This window comes from Oryctolagus cuniculus, chromosome X (genome assembly GCF_964237555.1).
Source record: "Oryctolagus cuniculus chromosome X, mOryCun1.1, whole genome shotgun sequence".
Classification (NCBI taxonomy): domain Eukaryota; kingdom Metazoa; phylum Chordata; class Mammalia; order Lagomorpha; family Leporidae; genus Oryctolagus; species Oryctolagus cuniculus.
In genome coordinates, this window is record NC_091453.1 from 90,940,062 (window position 1) to 90,949,556 (window position 9,495).

Genomic DNA, 9,495 nt, shown 5'->3' on the forward strand with positions numbered 1-9,495 from the left:
CTGCTGAATTCTACCAGACATTTAAAGAAGAACTGACTCCAATTCTTCTCAAACTATTCAGAACAATCGAAAAAGAGGGAGTCCTCCCTAATTCTTTCTATGAAGCCAGCATCACCTTAATTCCTAAGCCGGAAAAAGATGCAGCACTGAAAGAGAATTACAGACCAATATCCCTGATGAACATAGATGCAAAAATCCTCAATAAAATTCTGGCCAATAGAATGCAACAACACATCAGAAAGATCATCCACCCAGACCAAGTGGGATTTATCCCTGGTATGCAGGGATGGTTTAATGTGTGCAAAACAATCAATGTGATACACCACATTAACAGACTGCAGAAGAAAAACCATATGTTTTTCTCAATAGACACCGAGAAAGCATTTGATAAAATACAACACCCTTTCATGATGAAAACTCTAAGCAAACTGGGTATGGAAGGAACATTCCTCAATACAATCAAAGCAATTTATGACAAACCCACAGCCAACATCCTATTGAATGGGGAACAGTTGGAAGCATTTCCACTGAGATCTGGTACCAGACAGGGATGCCCACTCTCACCACTGCTATTCAACATAGTTCTGGAAGTTCTAGCCAGAGCTATTAGGCAAGAAAAAGAAATTAAAGGGATACAAATTGGGAAGGAAGAACTCAAACAATCCCTCTTTGCAGATGACATGATTCTTTACTTAGGGGACCCAAGGAACTCTACTAAGAGACTATCGGAACTCACAGAAGAGTTTGGCAAAGTAGCAGGGTATAAAATCAATGCACAAAAATCAACAGCCTTTGTATACACAGGCAATGCCACGGCTGAGGAAGAACTTCTAAGATCAATCCCATTCACAATAGCTACAAAAACAATCAAATACCTTGGAATAAATTTAACCAAGGACATTAAGGATCTCTACGATGAAAATTACAAAACCTTAAAGAAAGAAATAGAAGAGGATAACAAGAATTGGAAAAATCTTCCATGCTCATGGATTGGAAGAATCAATATCATCAAAATGTCCATTCTCCCAAAAGCAATTTATAGATTCAATGCAATACCAATCAAGATACCAAAGACTTTCTTCTCAGATCTGGAAAAAAATGGTGCTGAAATTAATATGGAGACACAGGAGACCTCGAATAGCTAAAGCAATCTTGTACAACAAAAACAAAGCCGGAGGCATCACAATACCAGATTTCAGGACATACTACAGGGCAGTTGTAATCAAAACAGCATGGTACTGGTACAGAAACAGATGGATAGACCAATGGAACAGAATTGAAACACCAGAAATCAATCCAAACAACTACAGCCAACTCATATTTGATCAAGGATCCAAAACCAATCCCTGGAGTAAGGACAGTCTATTCAACAAATGGTGCTGGGAAAATTGGATTTCCACGTGCAGAATCATGAAGCAAGACCCCTACCTTTCACCTTACACAAAAATCCACTCAACATGGATTAAAGACTTAAATCTACGACCTGACACCATCAAATTATCAGAGAGCATTGGAAAAACCCTGCAAGATATAGGTACCGGCAATGACTTCTTGGAAAACACCCCAGAAGCACAGGCAGTCAAAGCCAAAATTAACATTTGGGATTGCATCAAATTGAGAAGTTTCTGTACTGCAAAAGAAACAGTGAGGAAAGTGAAGAGGCAACCAACAGAATGGGAAAATGTATTTGCAAACTATGCAACTGATAAAGGGTTGATAACCAGAATCTACAATGAAATCAAGAAACTCCACAACATCAAAACAAACAACCCACTTAAGAGATGGGCCAAGGACCTCAATAGACATTTCTCAAAAGAGGAAATCCAAATGGCCAACAGACACATGAAAAAATGTTCAAGATCACTAGCAATCAGGGAAATGCAAATCAAAACCACAATGAGGTTTCACCTCACCCCGGTTAGAATGGCTCACATTCAGAAATCTACCAACAATAGATGCTGGAGAGGATGTGGGGAAAAAGGGACACTAACCCACTGTTGGTGGGAATGCAAACTGGTTAAGCCACTATGGAAGTCAGTCTGGAGATTCCTCAGAAACCTGAATATAACCCTACCATTCAACCCAGCCATCCCACTCCTTGGAATTTACCCAAAGGAAATGAAATTGGCAAACAAACAAGCTGTCTGCACATTAATGTTTATTGCAGCTCAACTCACAATAGCTAAGACCTGGAACCAACCCAAATGCCCATCAACAGTAGACTGGATAAAGAAATTATGGGACATGTACTCTATAGAATACTATCCAGCAGTCAAAAACAACGAAACTCGGTCATTTGCAACAAGATGGAGGAATTTGGAAAACATCATGCTGAGTGAATTAAGCCAGCCCCAAAGGGACAAATATCATATGTTCTCCCTGATCGGCAACAACTAACTGAGCACCAAAGGGGAAACTTGTTGAAGTGAAATGGACACTATGAGAAACAGTGACTTGATCAGCTCTTGATCTGACGGTTGATGTACAATGTAATACTTTATCCATTTTAGTATTTTTTTGTTCTAGTACCATTGGTTGAACTCTGTAATTAACACACAATTATTCTTAGGTGTTTAAATTTTAACTGAAAAGTGATCCCTGTTAGGAATTTGAAAACATTATGCTGAGTGAAATAAGCCAATCCCAAAGGGACAAATACCACTTGTTCTCCCTGATAGGTGACAACTAACTGAGCACCAAAGAGGAAACCTGTGAAAGGGCTGATCAAGTCACCGTTTCTCATAGTGTTCATCTGAAATGAACACTATGAGAAACGGTGACTTGATCAGCCCTCACCCTGACTGTTGATGAGCAACTTAATATGTTATCCCTCTTAGTATTTTTTGTTTGTTTGTTCTACTTAATACTTTTGGTTGAATACTGTAATCAATACACAATTCTTCTTAAGTGCTGAAACTTAACTGAAAAGTGATCGCTGTTAAATATAAGAGTGGGAATAAGAGAGGGAAGAGATGTGCAATTTGGGACATGCTCAAGCTGACTTACCCCAAACGGTAGAGTTAGAAACATACCAGGGGATTCCAATTCAATCCCATCAAGGTGGCATGTACCAATGCCATCTCACTAGTCCAAGTGATCAATTTCTGTTCACAATTGATCATAATGATAGGACTAAGAACCAAAGGGATCACATAAACAAGAATAGTGTCTGCAAATACTAGCTGATAGAATAAAAAAGAGAGAGAATGATCCAACATGGGAAGTGAGATACACAGCAGACCTATAGAATGGCAGATGTCCTAAACAGCACTCTGGCCTCAGAATCAGCCCTTAAGGCATGAGGATCCTGCTGAAAAGCCCATGAGAGTATTTCAGTCATGGAAAGCCAAGACACTCTGGGAAAAAAAAACTAAATGAACGATCTCCACGAGTGAGATCCCAGTGGGAAGAACGGGTCATCAAAGAAGGAGGTACCTTTCTCTGAAGGGAGGAGAGAACTTCCACTTTGACCATGGCCTTGACTAAATAGTATCAGAGTCAGTGAACTCATGGGGCTTTCATAGCCTTGGCAGCTGATGACAAGAGCCTAGGGTGATTACTAATGCCATAAACAAGAGTGTCAATTTGTTAAGTCAACAACAGGAGTCACTGTGCACTTACTCCTCATGTAGGATCTCTGTCCTTAGTGTGCTGTACATTGAGATTTAATGCTATAACTAGTACTCAAACAGTATTTTTCACTTTATGTTTCTGTGTGGGAGCAAACTGTTGAAATCTTTACTTAATGCATGCTAAACTGATCTTTTGTATATAGAGAATCGAAAATGAATCTTGATGTGAATGGAAGGGGAGAGGGAGTGGGAAAGGGGAGGGTTGTGGGTGGGAGGGACGTTATGGGGGGGAAGCCATTGTAATCCATAAGCTGTACTTTGGAAATTTATATTCATTAAATGAAAGTTAAAAAAAAAGAATCGATAGGAAATAGACAAATACATGGGGACTGAACAACAAACTCCTGAATCAACAGTGGGTGCTTGTTGAGGAATAAAACCATTTCTAGAAACGAACAAAAATGAACACAGGATGGGGCAGTGCTGTGGCCTAGTATATTAATGCGCTGACTGCAACGTTAGCATCCCATATGGGCACTGGTTGGGGTCTCAGCTGCACCACTACCAATCCAGCTCCCTGCTAATGCACCCGAGAGAGCAGCAGAGGATGGCCAAGTTCTTGGGCCCCTGCACCCACGTGGGAGAACCAGAGGAAGATCCTGACTCCTGGCTTCCGCCTGGCCCAGCGCTGGCCCTTGTGACCATGTGGGGAGTGAACCAGTGGATGGAAGATCAATCTTACCCTGTCTCTCCCTCTCTCTCTCTCTCTGTAACTCTGCCGTTAAATAAAAAACTAAAACACAACACTCAAAACTTTTTTAAAGATTTACTTATTTGTTTCTATGTCAGAGGTACAGAGAGGCAGAGAGAGAAAGACAGAGAGAGAGGTCTTCCATTCGCTGGTTTACTTACCAAATGGCTGCAACGGCCGGAGCTGGGCCGATCCGGAGCCAAGAGCCAGGAGCTTCTCCCACGTCTCCCACAAGGTGAGGGGCCCAAGGACTTGGCCATCCTCCACTGTTTTCCCGTGTGCATTACCAGGGAGCTGGATCACAAGCGGAACAGCCAAAACTCAAACTGGTACCCATACCTTCAATAATGCAGCTGTCCCATTCCTGGGAATATATTCAAAGGAAGTGAATTCAGCATATGGAACAATGGCCTGCACTGCCAGGCTGACAGCAGCTCCATTCACACTAGCCGAGATGCGCAATCGATCTAGATGTGTAGCAACTGATGACTGGATCAAGAAAATGTGGTGTATCCATACACCACAGGATATTACTCAGCCATAAAAAAGAATGAAATCCCGCCAATGCAACAGAATAGATACAACGGAGCTCATTATGATAAGGGGAATAAGGCAGGCCCAAAAGGGGGAAATAAGCACGCTTTTTCCTTGATTTCTGGTAGGTAACAGAGAGAGTATACAAATTGTGTGAATGTCATATCATGTGGTACCTGTATATAAGTATCCTTTCACGGAATCATACCCTCTAAAATGACAATATACTCTCGTTTCCTACGTGAACAATAAGGAAACGGAGGTGGTAGAATAGTGAGGACTCTTGGGATACTAATAGCATTTTGTTGTTAACTTGGGCATTGGCTCTGAGTGTGATCAGAGAAACAAACATTCAGTTACCTGCACACGCATGTGCAGTTCTTGGTATGTAGACTGCATAGACATTTTTGACAAAATGTCTAAAATAAATGTTTTTTTATATATATATATATAGTTTTTATATGTAGGTGCCCTTATCCTCCATTGAATAATTCGATTTCACAGTACATTTTTCAGATGTATAAAAGGCATAACTTTTGTAGGCCCAGGGGATTCATTTTCACTGCTGTATATTATCCCACGGAAAGCATGGATTGCGATGTCCATTTGAAGTCCTGTTGGTGGAAACGGTCTTCGATACAGTCTTGCTCTCACAAACAATTCTGAATTGGATGTTGTTACAGATGAGGCCGTGTGTCCACTACTCTCTGGTTACCCAAAGTGTGATCCATGGAACGGCAATTGCCTCACTACTGGCACCTTAAGCAGGGTTCTGCAGAGAAACAGAAGGAATGGGATGCCTGTTTGTGAGTGTGTGTGTATTTCTGTTACACACTCAGCTCCAGCGAGTGCAGAGCTTGCAAAGTTCACAGTCTGCTGAGAAGGCTGACAGGCTGGAGAACCAACAAAGAGCTGCAGTTTGCGTCCAAAGGCAGCGTGCTGTCAGAATTTCTTCCTGCTTAGGGGAGTCAGCCTTTTACTCATCAGCCCTTCAACTGATCAGATAAGACCCACCAAATATGAAGCAGGGCAAACTGCTTCACTCCCAGCCTACTGACTTTCACAGTTGTCCCATCTAAAAATATGCAGACTCATGGTTCACTATGTATCACGGTCCTGGCACTTACTCCAGACAATACACAACAGTGGCCATCACACCTAGATCCTGTTACAAGGAGGACAGGAAGGCCCTGCCGCAGACACCCCCCAACGCCTAGAATGTGGGCCCTGCTAGCATTACGTCACTACCTTTCTCTTTGAATGTTTCTTGTATTTATTGGAAAGGAAGAGCAACAGAGGAAGAAAGGGAGAGGGAGATGAAGGGAGGGATGGAGGAAGAGACAGAGAGAGAGAGAGAGAGAAGAGAGATCGATCTTCCCTCCCCTGCTTCGCTTCCCTTGCCAAATGGCTGTGACAGACAGCACTGGGCCAGGCCAAAACCAAGAGCCAGGGCCTCCGTTCCCATCTTGCACCCACATGCTTGGCCAGCCTCTGCGGATTTCCCAGTGCTTTAGTAGGAAGCTAGGTGGGAAGTGGAGCAGCTGAGACTGCAAGTGGTGCTCTGATGTGGGATTCAGGTGGCTTAACCAGCTGCATCCCATCTGCCCTAAATTCCTGTGATGCAGGTTAGGGCGCTAGGAAGAGTGACAGCCTCCTCCTTCCCACTTTGCTTTATTTGGCCAGTCTAGGGGACAGCGTGTACCCTGGCATGCTCCAGGCTGGAGCTTCCCGCCTTGGGATATGGCCACCAAAGGAAGGAAGGGTTCACACGCAGCACCGGATTTCTCCAGCAGAGTGCTTACAGGGGCACGGGCCCACGGGAGCAGTACACGGAGCGGAGTTCTCTCATTGAGGGAGTCATGCCATGTAAACCTCTTAAGCAGCCAAACAGTGTCACCGAATGCAGTGAGCCAGCGGATGGAAGATCCCCCCTCCCTGTGACTCTTTCAAGTAAATAATTAAATCTTAATCCATAATTTTAAAAGTAAATAAACTCCTGGCTCCTGGCTTCGGTCTGTTCCAACCCTTGCTGTTGCGGCCATCTGGGCAGTGAACCAGTGGACGAAAGACCTCTCTGTCTGTCTCTGTCTCTGCCTTTCCGTCCCTCTACCTTTCAAACAAACCCATCTTTAAAAGAATTTGTTTTGAATTATTTTGTGACCCACCCTATGCTCTGTCCTGGAGAATGGTCCATGTGTACATGTCCCATGGGTATTCTAAAGCTAGTGAATGGAACATTCTGCAGATATTTGCCAGGTCTAACTGATCTGATGCAATAGGACTCTACATTTGGTTGATTTTCTGTCTAGATATAACGGAGCGCTAGAGTAATCTACTCTTATTGTATTGGAGTCTGTCTCCCTTGTGGTATATTAATATTTGCGTTATGTATTCGAGTGCTCCAGTATTGGGTGCATATGTTTTGACAAGTGTTTTCTTCTTTATTTAGTAATTCTTTTTAAACATTTTGTATTTTCTTTGCAAGGCAGAAACAGACAGAGAAACTGACAGAGAGATTGAAGCTTGTATCTGCTGGTTCACTCCCCAAATGCCCCCAACAGTCAGGGTTGGGCCAGGCCAAAGCCAGGAATCTGGAGCTCACATCAGGTCTCCCCTATGAATATTAGAGCCCAAGTACTTGAGCCATCATCTAATGCCCCACAGGGTCACACAACAGTAGGAAGCTGCGTCTGACACGGAGCCAGGACTCAAACCAGGCACTCTGATGTGGCAGCAGGTGGCAAGTTAACCACTAGACCCAATTCCTGCCCCAGGGAGTGTTAGTCCTTCTTGCTGACATGGGGGCTGTAGCATGATATAGTGCCCTTCCTTTTCCCTGTGCACTGCCTCAGATTTTAAATCTGCTTCATTTCATGGAAGGATGGCCACTCTTGCTCTTTTATTCCACTGGCATGGAGCATCGTACTCCACCCTCTCACTCTAGGCATGGCCTTAGAGGTGAAGTGAGTTTCTTGTAAGAAGCAATAGTAATTGTATTATCTACTTGACAACCAGAGTTATAGAACGAGGTGGATACAGACAAAGAGAGAGGGTCTCCCATCTGCTGGTTCACTCCTCAGATGGCCACAAAGGCAGGAGCTGTGCAGAGCCAAAGCCAGGCACCAGGAGCTTCCTCCAGGTCTCCCACGCGGGTGCAGGGGCCCAGGGACTTGGGCCATCTTCCACTGCTTTCCCAGGCCATAGCAGGGAGTTGGATTGGAAGTGGAGCAGCCGGGACTTGAATTGGAGGTCATAGGGGATGTGGGTGCTGCATCCAGGGCTTTAACTCACATTGCCTGTTTGTTTTCTAAAGAGCCAGGAGGGCCTGGCCCACACACACCCTGCCTGCAGAAAGTGTCAGGTGGACCACCCGCAGGAAGTCTCCCCGCCCCCACTCTTCTCTGGTGTACCAGCCTCCTCTGACCCCTTCCCGACCCAGGGCCGTGCCCCCGACAGGGTCGTGAGGAAAAGGCACGCCTGAGAAGAGGGCACCAAGGGCCGACCTGCGCAGCTCCCGGACTCTCTGAGCCAGGGCCTGTGCCACACCGGGGACGAGCGAGCGCTGGTGGCGTTTAGGGGCGCGAGGCTGGAGACTCGCGGCTTTCCCTCTGCCCCTGATCGGGCCGGGGGTTCGGGTAGGGGGTGTGGGCGGGCTGGACGCTGGACCGCGCGACCCCACTCCCCATGCCACGGCTTCGGGTCTGCCCCCGGGCGAGCGCGTGCACGCTTGCCCTCTTGGCTGCGCGGTCCCATTTCCCCCACCGCTCCTCCCACCCCAGGCCGCCCCAGGCGGCACTGCACTGCCCTGGCATTCGCTGGCGCCTTGGCAGCCGCCAGGATGGGTTTGCTGCCCGGAGGGGGTAAGGAAAGAGGCAACCCGCCACCACCCCTGCCCACCAGCTGCGTGCAGGCCCGCGGGACAAACCTTTGAGTCAGGGCTGACTTTCAATAGATCACAGCGCGGGAGCTGCTCAGCATGTGCCTAACCCTCCTACACCTGGTGTAGCGCTGGGTTCCCTGCCAACGTGCTGGTGTGACCGTCGAGGGGGCTGCCACCTTTCCGGCACACCCTGTTTTCAGGACCCAGTTCTCTCGTTACCGACCCCTCCCTTCGAGGGGTGGGGCCCGTTGGCACCGCCTAGGAGAGCATGTAGTGGTGTCGCAGGTAGCAAGGGGCGGACTGCTGTCCCAGGCCAATGGAGGCTGCTTCTGCGCTGCCCACCTATCTATGTTCCCTAGGTGAGAAGACCCGAGTGTAGAGTTATAGATGCTTTTCTTTGACCATTGAGGTACCACGTGAAGAAGAACGTTGTCATTATGCTTTATGTAATGACGAATATTCCCGTAGTCCATATTTTGAAGAGATCCACACTCCAACATAAGGATCCAGAAAGTATTCAACATAAAGTACTGAAAAGTGACAAGTGGTAGGAAACAAGCTATGACAAAGGCAAAGTGGAGGCATAATTTGTAAACTGGTGATATCTCACTTATATTGTGTACAGGCTGCAACGTGAAGACTTTGTACCATTACTATTTTAATTTCAGAAACTACGCCTGGGGCATGTGTTTAGTGCCATGGTTAAGATACCACTTGAGATGCCTGCATCCTGTATCAGAGTACCTGGGTTCAAGTTC